Source organism: Melanerpes formicivorus, unplaced genomic scaffold (assembly GCF_026170545.1).
Source record: "Melanerpes formicivorus ecotype bairdi unplaced genomic scaffold, bMelFor1.0.p_v2 SCAF_42, whole genome shotgun sequence".
Classification (NCBI taxonomy): Eukaryota; Metazoa; Chordata; class Aves; order Piciformes; family Picidae; genus Melanerpes; species Melanerpes formicivorus.
The window spans coordinates 3,263,482-3,276,426 of record NW_027142394.1 but is presented as its reverse complement, the minus strand read 5'-3'; positions in this window follow the sequence as shown (position 1 = coordinate 3,276,426).

Sequence of the window (12,945 nt, the reverse complement as noted above, 5' to 3'; positions counted from 1 at the left end):
TCCTTGGCTGCAGTAGACGCTGCTAGCTCAGGTCATCACTGGCTTGGGGCACTCTGCACTACGCTCTGTTGCTCAGCTATAAACATTCTTTATGTCACCAGATACACATGTCACATGCAACCACTTGCTGCTGTGCACAGGGTGACCAAGAGCTGCACACCTGGGTGAAGCTCTCCTGTTCTCCCTTTGGCCCATGCCTTGAGAAGCTGATGGGATTTGCCATTGCAGAGCGAATGGAAAAGCTGGGCTGCTTGGGCAGTTGCTCTGGGTGATTTTACTCAGGCCTTTGGTGCTGCTGGACCATCTCCCTAGCAGCCTTGCTCCTGTGGCAGCATGATTTTTAGGGGTTCCCTTGGCACCTCTTGCTAACCCCTGCCTCTGCCCCTATGGGTTGGACAGCAGCCATTAGGGCTGATCATTACTGGTATTCTGTGTATTTATTTCTTCTTCTCTTGCCTCATGCTCAGTGAAGATCATTCTTTTGTTGGAAGTTGACAGCATTCTTATTCAGTTGCCTGGACCCAGTGTTTCTCCTTTCCCAGGCTGAAGCATTGGCTTTTCATTTTCACTTGTCAAAATGAAAGGCTGACCCAAAGAGCGGCTCTGGGAAGCAAAGTCTTCTCCTCATTCTTGCCATCACATTCCAAAGGTGGAAAGCTCAAGATGGGTAATCAGGCCACCACAATGTCAGTGCAGAACTACAACCCAACTCTTTATTTATTGCTCAACGAGACCTCAAAATGCCCTTGAATCCTGGGCGGGACAAAAGAAATCTGGTGCCAAACATGCTTGGTTTAAATGAAAACCATTCCTCACTGGGAATCTGGGGTAGGAAGAAGAATAAAAGGAAAGAAAATAGGGAGGAAGGAGACAACATGTTTAAGGTGCCAAGTCTAAGGAGCTGGCAGCACAGTGGAGGGACGTGTCCTGCTCTGCCTGGCGGTGGCTGCTGTAGTACTTGCAAATGCCACACAGTGTCAGACTGGCACACAGCCGGGAAAGATGAAACCAGCTGTAGGGCTTGCAGAGGGTGATAGATGGGCTCAGGGATCTCATCAGGACCCTGCCAATCCCGTAGAAGCTCTGCCATGGAAAGGAGCTGTTTTAATTGTGCTGTTGCTATTCCATTAGACAGCATCAACAATTACTCTTAATGAATATAGGGGTCTACGAGGCAGGTCTCCAGGGCTGGCTTTCCAGTAGATTAGTGCAAACAGAAAGCAGGAGGAAACTAATGGTTCAACACTCTAAGTACTGGCAGAAGGTCTGGCAGAGCCCTGAAGAACTGCAGATACCATGGCTAATCTTATTTCTGTAACAGCAGCTCTGCAACCGGGAGAAGTGTGTGACAGCTAAAAACCATCCTAAACACCAGCAGTGCAAATCTAGGTTTTCCAGCTTGACCTACAAACCCAACCCATCCTATCCTTTAGTTTTGCCACCCTTTTCTGCTACCTTTTGGCTCCCAGAGACCAGCCAGGTGCCTTTTGCTGTGCAGCGCTGTGGTGGCTTCAGGGGGTGGGTAGTACCAGACTGGTATGTCCAGGCAAGACGGCTCATCCTTTTCCTGCTGTCTGCACCCTGCTTTCTCTGAGAGCTTTAACTGTTGACCTTTCATTGCAGATGAACTTGGTCTTGGCTTCCACCATGCCTACAAACACTGAAGGAATCAGATAGGCTGTTATCTACATGTATAAACACATAGCTAACATTTGTAAAATACCCTACTGCTGTTGGGCAGTGAGAACTCTTTTGAGGACCACAAAGCTAATAGAATCACACAGAATCACCAAGGTTGGAAGAGACCTCAAAGATCATCAAGTCCAACCTGTCACCACAGACCTCATGACTGAAAACATGGCACCAAGTGCCATATCCAATCCCCTCTTGGACACCTCCAGGGATGGTGACTCCACCACCGCCCTGGGCAGCACATTTCAATGGCTAACAGCTCTCTCTGAGGAGAACTTTCTCCTCATCTCCAGTCTGAACTTCCCCTGGTGCAGCTTGAGACTGTGTCCTCTTGTTCTGGTGCTGGTTGCTTTGGAGAAGAGACCAACCTCCTCCTGGCTACAGTCTCCCTTCAGGTAGTTGTAGACAGCAATAATTTCTCCCCTGAGCCTCCTCTTCTCCAGGCTAAACAATCCCAGCTCCCTCAGCCTCTTCTGTACGGCTTGTGCTCAACTGCTCTCCCCAGCCTCATTGCCCTTCTCTGGACACATTCAAGTGTCTCAGTGTCCTTCTCAAACTGAGGAGCCCAGAACCTTTCATTCTTCTTCCCTGATTCTTCATGAGTGAAATGAACCCACCCCCAAGCCCAGTGCATGGCATGATATTTCTGCTCCTAATGCCTTGAAAATGGTTTGGTTACTAGCCCACTCTGGGGGTTACTGAGACATTTTCAGCTACTGTCTAGCTGTAACAGAGCTGTTTCCTGAGCATGTGTAACATCACTTACATGTGATACCAAATTCTAGCTGCTAGCTTTTTGCAGCTTACCCAAATGCTTTCTCTTCATATTTCCTTAGCCCAGTGTTTTCACAAGACAGTTGAAATACCTACCTAAAGTAAAACTATCTAGATGATCCATGAGAACTGCTATAATCTTGTTCCTATTGATGGCTTCAAAGAGAAAACACAGAGAAAGCTGAAGTAAAAGGAGTTATATTTAGGCTGCAGGTTCTTAGTCTTAAGCTTGAAATCTCAGGGCTCATCATGACCCTGCCTGGAGCCATCCATTTCCATATACAAGATGCAGCTTTGAAATCTTTTTCAAAGTCTCACTTTTGAACTGTGGAAAAGCAGAGCTGAGAAGGCAGTTTCTGAAGGAGGGAGGATAGACCTCTCTGTCACACCATGCCTTTCATCTCCTAACACAAAGGACAACAGACAGCAGAAGCCAGCCTCAGCCCAGCCCAGGCTGCAGCTGGGCATCACCCCTCTGGCAGCAGCCTGGAGTGAAGATCATGCCAAGGGAATGGGGTCAGGGCACACAGCGATGTGTCTTGGGGCTGCTTTCCCTGTCTCAAATCATTTCTATCTCAAGGGCTTTCAGACAGAGAAGTGGTATTTTGTGTTTAAAAGTCACTGTCTTCACTATGGAGTTTTCAAGCTTCGTGCTAAAATGTCCATTTCTACCTGCAGCTTAGGCTGGATTTCATTCAGCAGCAGTAAGAAAAATCAAGATTTTTGGGAACAGATGCATTTAAAGACCCCAGTAGCGCCACTAAAGCTGTATCAGCATGCTGCAATGACTCTGCCTCTGCTATATTTTTGTTCTTGCACACTTTTCTGAGGGCTTACAACTTTCTGTTGGTACTCTCAGAGCTTGGGATCCACTCAACAACCTGCAGAGCACCTGGCTTTTGGGGGATGCTTGTTTCTGACTGGGTGAAAAATCTCCTCCCAGATGTAGTTTGCACCCACTCCTTCACAGGGATCCAAAGAAAACATGCCCAATACCAAGGAACAAAACAAATGTCTTGGGCCTCAAACCTCAGCATTTCTGTGTGAAGCCAGCTGTGCTGCGTGGGTTTCTGCATTTATTTCTCAGATAAAATTTGCCCTGAAATGAAACAGGATCTTTAGAAGTCAGAGGGGAATCCAGCCAAGAGACTAAGATGATGTTCATCAGCAAAAAAGAAATTGACCCAAGGCATTATTAAGCCCCTTAGGCCTGTGTTATACATCAGAAAAACCCTTCCCAGAGAGCTCTTCTCCATAACAGCCGCAGCTTATTGCTCTCAATTCTGCCATAAGCCAAGCTCATAAATGCATTTTTAATTGATTTAATGGAGGAGTTGGAATTTTGGGGAGGTTAAAAAAAAAAACGTTATAATTCCTTCAGTTATGCTGAAATATTTGTGAAATCATTTTAAATGTGTCCTTCTAGAAGGCTTTGTTGTTTCTTCATGTTTAAATACTTCCCATAAGCTATTTCAGATGGGAGCTCTTTAGAAGTCACAGCATCACAATAGGAGGTTGTTGCTGTGCTGGGAGGATGTGCTGCCGTCCAACAATGTCTGGACAGGCTGGAGAACATGGAGACCCCATGAAATTTGATGAGGACGAGTGCAGAGTCCTGCATCTGGGGAGGAACAGCACCAGGCACTGGTACAGACTAGGAGACATCCTCCGGGCAGGCAGCTCCACCGAGAAAGACCTTGGAGTTCTTTGCACAGCAAATTATCCACGGGACAGCAATGTGCCCTTGTGGCCATGTGGGCCAATGGTATCCTGGGGTGCATCAACAAAAGTGTGTGCAGCAGAGCTAGAGAGGTTCTCCTCCCACTCTGCTCTGCCCTGGTGAGACCAAACCTGCAATACTGTGCCCAGTTTGGGGCTCCCCCATTCAAGGGAGACAGGGATCTGCTGGAGAGAGTCCAATGGAGACCTACAAGGATGACTAAGGCTCTTGAATGTCTCTCCTGTGAAGAAAGATTGAGAGTTAACCTTGAGAAGAGAAGGCTGAGAGGGGATCTTACCAATGTCTATAAATATCTGAGGGGTGGGGGGTCAAGATGAAGGTGCCAGGCTCTTTTTGATGGTGCCCAGTGCTAGGACAAAGAACAGCAGGTACAAGATAGAACAGAGACGGTTACCCCTCAACACGAGGGAAAACTTCTTTGCTCTGAGGGTGACAGAGCACTGGATCAGGCTGCCCAGAGAGGTTGTGGAGTCTCCTTCTCTGGAGACTTTCAGAATCGACCTGGATGCATTCCTGTGTAGCCTGCCCTGGATGATTCTGCTTTGGCAGGGAGATTGGACTTGGTGATCTCTGGAGGTCCCTTCCAAACCCTAACATTCTGTGATCCTACATAAAGCAGCCCAGCCTCTGCTTAGCTGGGGTCTGGCTAAAGCTGTGTGGTGTTGCTGGCTGCAGGTGTGTGCATGCACTTGTGTGTGTATATGCATGGAACTAGCAAAACCTGCATGAATAAAAACTCATTTGCTGCTCCTTTGCTGCTTGCTGTGCAGCTGAAGTGCTCCTACAACACTGAAAACACGACTTTTCCCAGCAAGTGAGAACAAGCAAGTGAACTTGCCTGACAGACAGGAAGCAAGATCTGTCCCTGGAGACAGCCTGACAGCTCCAGCACAGGGAAATGGGGAAAGGGCGATGCAGGCTCCCTTTTAAGTCTGCTGAACACTAAGGTTTTCCTTCTCCTCCGAGAGAATCAAAGAATACCTTCACACAGGTAAAAGGCTTTTTAATGGGATTGTTTTAACTGGGTTTCTTTATGCAATTTTCCATTTGATTTCATTCCCTTTAGGCTGATAAATGCTGCTTGAGCTGAAGTTTTTCCCCTGTTTTTTTCATTCCTTTTTTTTGTTTGTTTGTTTGCATTTTCCTGTATGAAAACCAGAGATGAAAGATCAGCTTCTAGTGACCTGCATCAAAAGAGAACTTGGCTGGAAACGAAATGAATTTGGGATTTAGCTGCATCTCCTGGATAGTTTTTTGCTGCAACAACGAATCTTCAGACAGTTAAGCTGCCTCTGCTCAGGGAGTGGAAGAGGAGTGTTCAGCTGAGCCGGGAGAAGCTCCTGCGCTCTTTGCCCTGCCTCTGTGTGTCTGACTGGAGTCAGTGCCATCAGATCCCTCCAAATGTAAAGGAATTTAGGATTTTAAAGTAAGATTACTGCAGCAGCGGGTCATGGTTTAATTATTTTATATTGGAGGCTGCTGAGTGATGCGTTGGGTGAGCTGATTGCTTTTCAGAGAGCATTAAAAGATTTAGTCGCTCCCTGTTTCAAACACTGGGAACAGTTTGCGCTGGGATTGAAGGGAGCTCTGGAGCAAATCATGTCTCTCCCCGGGTGCTGGCAGCTCACTGCCTTGGTAGCTTGGGCTGTGTGGAAGGAATTGTGACAAAAATGTAATTATTTTGGATTTAAGCTTTGTTGTAGCTCGGGCTGTGTTTTCTCTCTCAGCTGTACAGAGGCAATACGCTCTGCTTGTTGGCTTTTCTAAAGCGCTTCGTGTTAACGCAGCAGCTTCACCCTGCCCTGCTGCTGCTGCCGCTGGGCTGGCTTGGGGAACGCTGCCTGGGCTGGTCCTGGGCACATGGCTGTGGTGGAGAGTCAATGCCCCTCAGGGCAGACTGGCCATCTCCAGGTGGATGTCTCTTCAGAGCCCTGTGCCCTTGTTTTACCTCAAGGTAGACCAGGTTGGTCTCTTCTCCCAGGCAACCGGCAACAGAACAAGAGGGCACAGTCTCAAGCTGTGCAGGGGGAAGTTTAGGCTTGATCTTAGAGAGATTGCCCATGGGAATGGGCTGCCCAGGGAGGTGGTGGGGTTGATGTCCCTGAAGGTGTTTAAGAACAAACTGGATGAGGCACTTAGTGCCATGGTCCAGTTGATTAGTTAGGGTTGGGTGATTGGTTGGATTTGATGATCTTGGAGGTCTCTTCAACCAGAACTGCCTCACCTGTAGCTGCTGTCTGCTGCTCCCCATGCTCCCCATCTCCTATACTGCTCGTGGAGCCTAGGACAAACGCTTCCACCTGTCTGCATCTTCTCCTTGCTACATTTCCTCCTGCTATCTGGCCCTGGACCCATCCTAGTGACAGCTGAAGCTCCCTGAACTGTCTCACTGCTCCTCTTTGTGGGTGGCTGCAGTGGATCCACAGCTTGCCTTGGCAGAGGTAAGCTGGGCAGCTGGGAGAGCTCTGCCTGACTTCAAGAACCAAAACAGGCTCAGCAAAACACAGAGGCTTGTTAGGAGCCTCCAGAGGCAGTCTCAACTGGAACTGGATTCATTTTTTATTTAGTTCCAATGCAGGTCCCTGTGCCTCAGAGACACCACCATGTCCTGGGGTGCTTGCCTTGCTTGCACACCGATTTTGTGCTGCAAACATTTCTTTCTCTGGGTAGTTTGTACCACTGCCACTCTTCCTTCCACCAGGTATTTTGCCATGGCCCTTTTGAAGTATCTGCTGTCTCACCAGCTCTGTCCTACAAAGCCTGTGAAGTTCCCAAAGACAGGCAGGTCCATAGAGCAGAAGGGAAGATGATGTTTCCCTGCTTTCTAGTTTAAAATTCAGGTTTCTGAGATGGTTGTTTTATCTCACCTCTGGGGTTTGCAAGGTTTTGATTGTGTTCCTCTAGAAGCCCAATTGTTTGAGGAGGCTTTTCATAACAAAGCACAAAGGAGGTTATAGAATAGACTGGAATGGAATGGAATGGAATGGAATGGAATGGAATGGAATGGAATGGAATAAACCAGGTTGGAAGAGACCTTCAAGATCACTGTGTCCAACCCATCATCCAACACCACCTAATCAACTAAACCATGCAACCAAGCACCCTATCAACTCTCCTCCTAAACACCTCCAATGATGGTGACTCCACCACTTCCCTGGGCAGCCCATTCCAATGGGCAATCACTTTCTCTGTGTAGAATTTCTCCCTAACATCCAGTCTGAACCTCCCCTGGCGCAGCTTGAGACCGTGTCCTCTTGTTCTGGTTGTCCTTCTCCTTTTCCTCAAAGGTAACCCTAATGCCAGAGCATGTTCTTTGATAGGAGGGCTTTCAAAGCCATGTAGATGTGGTGCTGAGGGCCGTAGTTCAGGGGCGATCTGGCAGTGCTGGGTTAATGGTTGGACTTGATGATCTTAGAGGTCTCTTCCAGTCAAAACAATTCCATGGTTCCATAATGCCACACCATACTGCTCCACACCACACAGATACCTCTCTCACCCCTTTGTTTTGTAGGGCTAGAAGGAAATTGAATCCCAGCACTATAAACCTGCATGATGCAGTTCCAGTTCTTCTGAATTCTGATGTTGGAGCTTCACTGAATCTTCTTTTACTGTGATTTTTCTTGCTTGTTAAGCCACAACAACATAGATAAATCAAATCATTTGTTTGTGTTTGATTCTTTTTCTGTTGTGAAAGCAATAGTCCAGGGTGCATTTCATAGTTCACCTCTTCAATAGTTAATCTCATGACATTGGGCTGAAGCCAGAGGAAAATACCCAGGACAAGAAAGCTGGCTGATGATATCAAACTGATGAGCAAAGAACTAGCACCCACATTCCCAGCTGATGGTGTGGCAAAGATCAAGAAATTCTGCAAAGCTCAACCCAAAGCGAGTTACAAATTGCACTAATACAGGCTAATGGATAATGAGATTCCATTCTGATGTTGGTAATGTGCAGTGTAAGTGTTTGCTGTTTCTTAAATAGGACATCTTTGACCATTTAAAGAAGTCTTTAGCACCAAACATTCATGGCCATGAGTATATTAAAAAAGCCATTTTGTGTATGCTACTGCAGGGTAATGAGGAAGCTCTCCACAATGGGACACGCATTAAAGGAGACATCAATATCTTATTATTAGGTAAGAGCATGTAGAGTTAATAGTGCATTGATAAGTTATTTTATTACCCTCCCCCTGCCCCCCCCCATCCTGCCAGTGCAGCTCTGTTATGCAATATTAGCAAGAAAATAACAGCCAAGCCAGTACAAAGACTCATTTTGTCTTATACAAGAATGTTTGTTAGTGTCTCATGATCAATTTATTTTATCCTTGGGCACATTTTTACAATTATTTCTGTTTTGTCCCACACTTCCCTATTTACTTGACATCTGTTCTATGTTTCTAACTCGTGCCAGCACGATGTGCAATCGAGTCTAATCCTGCACTGCTTGCTGGGGCGAGACACCCACTGCTTTCAGGAATGGGCTTCAGTTTATCGCTCAACTTGATGGAACTCTGCTGCTGCTGTCACTTGTAGGCATGGTGGCTGTTCAGTTGTGACTTCATTGCTTAAACATTTTGTTTTCAGTGCCCATAATTAAGTTACATTAGCCTGGCAATGCTTTGCTTGCTGCACAGCAGCTCCTGGCAGAGGTGTCAGCTTGCTTGCAGACATCAAGCCCTTTACTTCTCTACACAGCTTCAACCCAATATTCCATAACTTGCTCTAAAAGCAGATGAACCTAAACCAAAAATCCTTTGGTGATTCTTTCTGGTTTCATTTCTCTCTCTTTTAAATTATTTTCTGTTTGAAATTCTTTCCAGTTTTCAATTCTTCCCTGTTTTCTGTTCTCTCTCCTCAAGAGGGCAACTCACACACCTGCTCTCTAAGCTTCCTGAAAGGAGGTTGGAGTGAGGTGGGTGTTCATTCTCTTCTCCCTAGTAACAAGTGATAGGACAAGAAGAAGTGGCCTTAAGTTGCACCAGAGGAGGTTCACATTGGACACCAGGAATGAGTCCTTTACTGCAAGTGTGGTCAGGCATTGGAACAGGCTGCCCAGGGAGGTGGTGGAATGTGTCCCTGCTCGTGACTGCTGGAGTGACCAACAACATCAGGACAGCAAAACATCAGATCCACAAACAGGTACTGATGGGTTGCCTTTTCTCAGCCTGATTTGACAGTGATTTGCTCTGTGCTCTTACTTAAGCCTCCCAACAGTCCAAATTTAACTCTCTCTCTCTAATAAACTGAGGAAACTGGTTTCCCATTTCCCAGTATTTGGGCAATTAATTGTAAAACTACTTTGTAACTACAGGAGCATCTATATAATTCAAATTGATTTTTGGCAGAACCTGAAAGAATGAAGGTTCCAGTTTACTGGAACAATTAGCCCCTGACATCACCAGCAAATATTTAATGGCTATCCTTGAGGCCAAGCTCAGAGAGGTCTGGACCTGCATCCTGCAGACCTTTAATCTGAAGAAGGTGACCATGCTGCTGCTTCTCCCTTCACTTCATTTGCACAGCCATGGAGAGAAGTTTGGGCTCTGCTGGGACCCACAACATTGCCCCTTCCATTAAAGTTTGGTACTGCACACCTGTGCATTTGCATGGGGTTGTCCTGTTAGAATCATAGTATCATAGTATCAATAAGGTTGGAAAAGACCTCAGAGATCATCAAGTCCAACCTATCACCCAACACCTCCTGACTAACTAAACCATGGCTTCAAGTACCACATCCAATCCTTTTTTGAACGCCTCCAGGGATGGTGACTCCACCACCTCCCTGGGCAGCACATTCCAGTGGCCAATTACCCTTTGTTGTTAAACACAACTGAAGATTGAGGTTTGATGACAAATAAACTCTGCTGCAGCTGAGAAAAGACCTTTGACAGGGGCAATCCTGCTTCTGGGTGGCTCCAGCTGACACGATCCAAACCCTTACACAGTGATTTTTGGGAGGGGTGTGCAAAAACTATTCTGAGTCCACCATCAGGTACTTAAACTTCAAGTACTTTCAGCACCCCAGGGAGGTAGTTGAGGCCCCATCCCTCCAGATATTCAAGGTCAGGCTTTACAGGGCTCTGGGCAACCTGGTCTAGTGGAGGATGCCCCTGCTCACTGCAGAGGAGCTTGGACTAGATGACCTTGAGAGGTCCTTTCCAACCCAAACCACTCTATGGTTCTATGAAGCCAAGCACTCCCAGACACTGCACAAGTTATTCAGCACAAATTAAGCACCCACATATATGCTGAGTGAACTGATAGTAAAGAAGGGTCAGGATCTCTCTTCTGTTTATTAGGATCTTTAATTTTCTTGCAGTGCTCTAAAACCAGGATGCAGAAGGCTTTTTCCCTACAGCTGAAACGCAGCAAAGTGCTGTGCTTTCCCTAAGACACTTCCACCATCAGCAGGGGGCTGCCAGGAAGGCAGTTGAGAGCAGCTGGAACTGCTGATTAAGAAACTGCTGCTCAGCCTTGCATTTCCTAAGATATCAAACTTTCCCTCTTCTGAGCTCTAAATCCCTCCTGTTGTGCAGTGGGCCCTGTGCACCCAGCTGCAAGCACCCACGTGCCTGAGCTCCTGCACCCCAGCCCATGGGGGTTTTTCATAGAACCATAGAATTGTTTAGGTTGGAAAAGACCTCTAACATCATCAGGTCCAGCTGCTGACCCAACACCATGGCCATTAAACCGTGTCCTGAAGTGCCATGTCTACACTTCCTTTGAACTCCTCCAGGGATGGTGACTCCACCACCTCCCTGGGCAGCCTGTTCCAATGCTTGACCACCCTTGCAGTAAAGAAATCATTCCTGATGCCCAATCTAAACCTCCCCTGGTGCAACTTGAGGCCATTTCCTTGGTAAAGAAGCCTTGAAATGGTTTTGATGTCACCTAATAAAAAAAAGGCAAAGTGTTTTATAGCTGAAGAACATTTATGGAATGGAAAACAAAAGATAATTTGTAGCCCATCCTGTCCTAGTCCACCAGGTCATTGAGATGCTGTGGGAAACAAGTGAGAAAGCAAACATGCAGGTTAGCCCAGGCACAGCCAGGCTGAGAGTGAGCTGACCTGCCTGAGAAGTGGTTTGTGCAAGATGGATTATAAATCACAGCAAGTGGCAGCAAGTGGTGCAAGGGGCACCATCTAACCTAGGCACTTGGGCATGACTGTGGAGTAAATGAAAGCAGTTTGGTGACTGCTGGCATGAAGGGTGGAGTGGCTTGTTTGTTTGAACCCTGGGGAGGGAAAAGGTAAATAATCCTGTGAGGAAAAAAGGGGAAATAAACCTCCATTGCTCCTTTCCCCACTTCTCATTTGAGAAATCCCCTTGAGGTGTCTGGAACCACAATGTGTCTGTCACTGCTTGTGTTTCTCAGAAATTCAGATTTGCTCCATAGATTCACTCCTGGGGGAAGGTGATTGCCTGCCAGTGCTCTGCAGGTCTGTTATGGGCAGAGGTGGAGCTAGGGGGGAGGTTTGATGGCAGCCAGCTTGCTGTACATTCATTCCCACCCCGTGACTGCATGGGGAGCTGGCCAGGAGAGCCAGCGTGGGGCACAGCACTGGCAGAAGGGATGGGGTGTGGGGTGGAGAATTCCCTCCCAAGGGAGAACAAATATTTATATCTGTTTCTTCAGTGGCTCTGTGAAACAGACAGTTGGTCTCCACCAGTTCCTCAAGGCAAGAACCACTCTTATTCATTGCCCCCAGAAGCAGCCCATGCAGGGATGAGCTCTCTCCTAGGGACAGCAAAGCCAGGACCACAGGGTACCAGCACTGGCCTTGTGCCCAGCAGAGGCCATGGAAGAGGTTATGCTTCCAAGTTTCAGACTTCCAGCTTCCAGTAAAGTATGTCTTGTGTGACATTTGTGCCACTGCAGCCTCCACATCACCCTGGCTGCCAGCTTCCCAGACCTTCCTGAGGGAGAGAGCTGCCTAAAGAGGCTCTGCACACTGCAGCTGTGGCAGCCAGCACTTCTCTTTCCATTTCTCCCAGTCACAGACACTAAGGATTAAGCAGGATCATTATTCTTTTATCCTGGGCAAACCTGCAGTTGTCCTGAGCGCTTGCAGAGCTGTTTCTTTACCACCTGAGCTGGTGGATACTTTCATTTCCTGTTTCCCTCCTTGCCTCCAGCTTGCTCTGACAAATATTTCCTGGTGACAAAAGCATGATGGATTCCCCTACATTAGGCAGTTTTAAAACTCAGCTTGACAGAGTGCTGGACCAGCTCATTTCAACTCTCCTGTTACCTAGAGAGGTTGAACTAAATGATCCTTGGGGTCCCTTCCAACCTGGCATTCTGTGACTCTGTGATACTTTGACGTATGGCATCTGTGTCTTAGCAAAAGCCCCTGAGCTCCAATAACACTGGAAAAGGAGAGCTGGGGGGGTGTGGAAGTATTTTATATACATATAGATATAGATATATTCTAATTCTATGTCCTGATCTACCCCTAAAGATGCCAGCTCATGACTCCTGCCAAGCACCCTGGAACCATGCCTGCCTGGTGTGGGTGGGATGAGACACCTGAGGTGCTTGGCTGCAGCAGGAGAGCTGGTGTCTGCCTTTAGACAATGCAGTGCCAGCCAGACTGTGAGACATTCTGATTCAGTGATTTTGCTACTTGTGCAGAAGCTGGAGTGAGCAAACTGAGCTGTCTGATGCAAATGGCAGTGAAATTGGTCTAGTTTGCCCTGTCAGGAGCAGGATCTGTGTGTACTGCTTAGCATA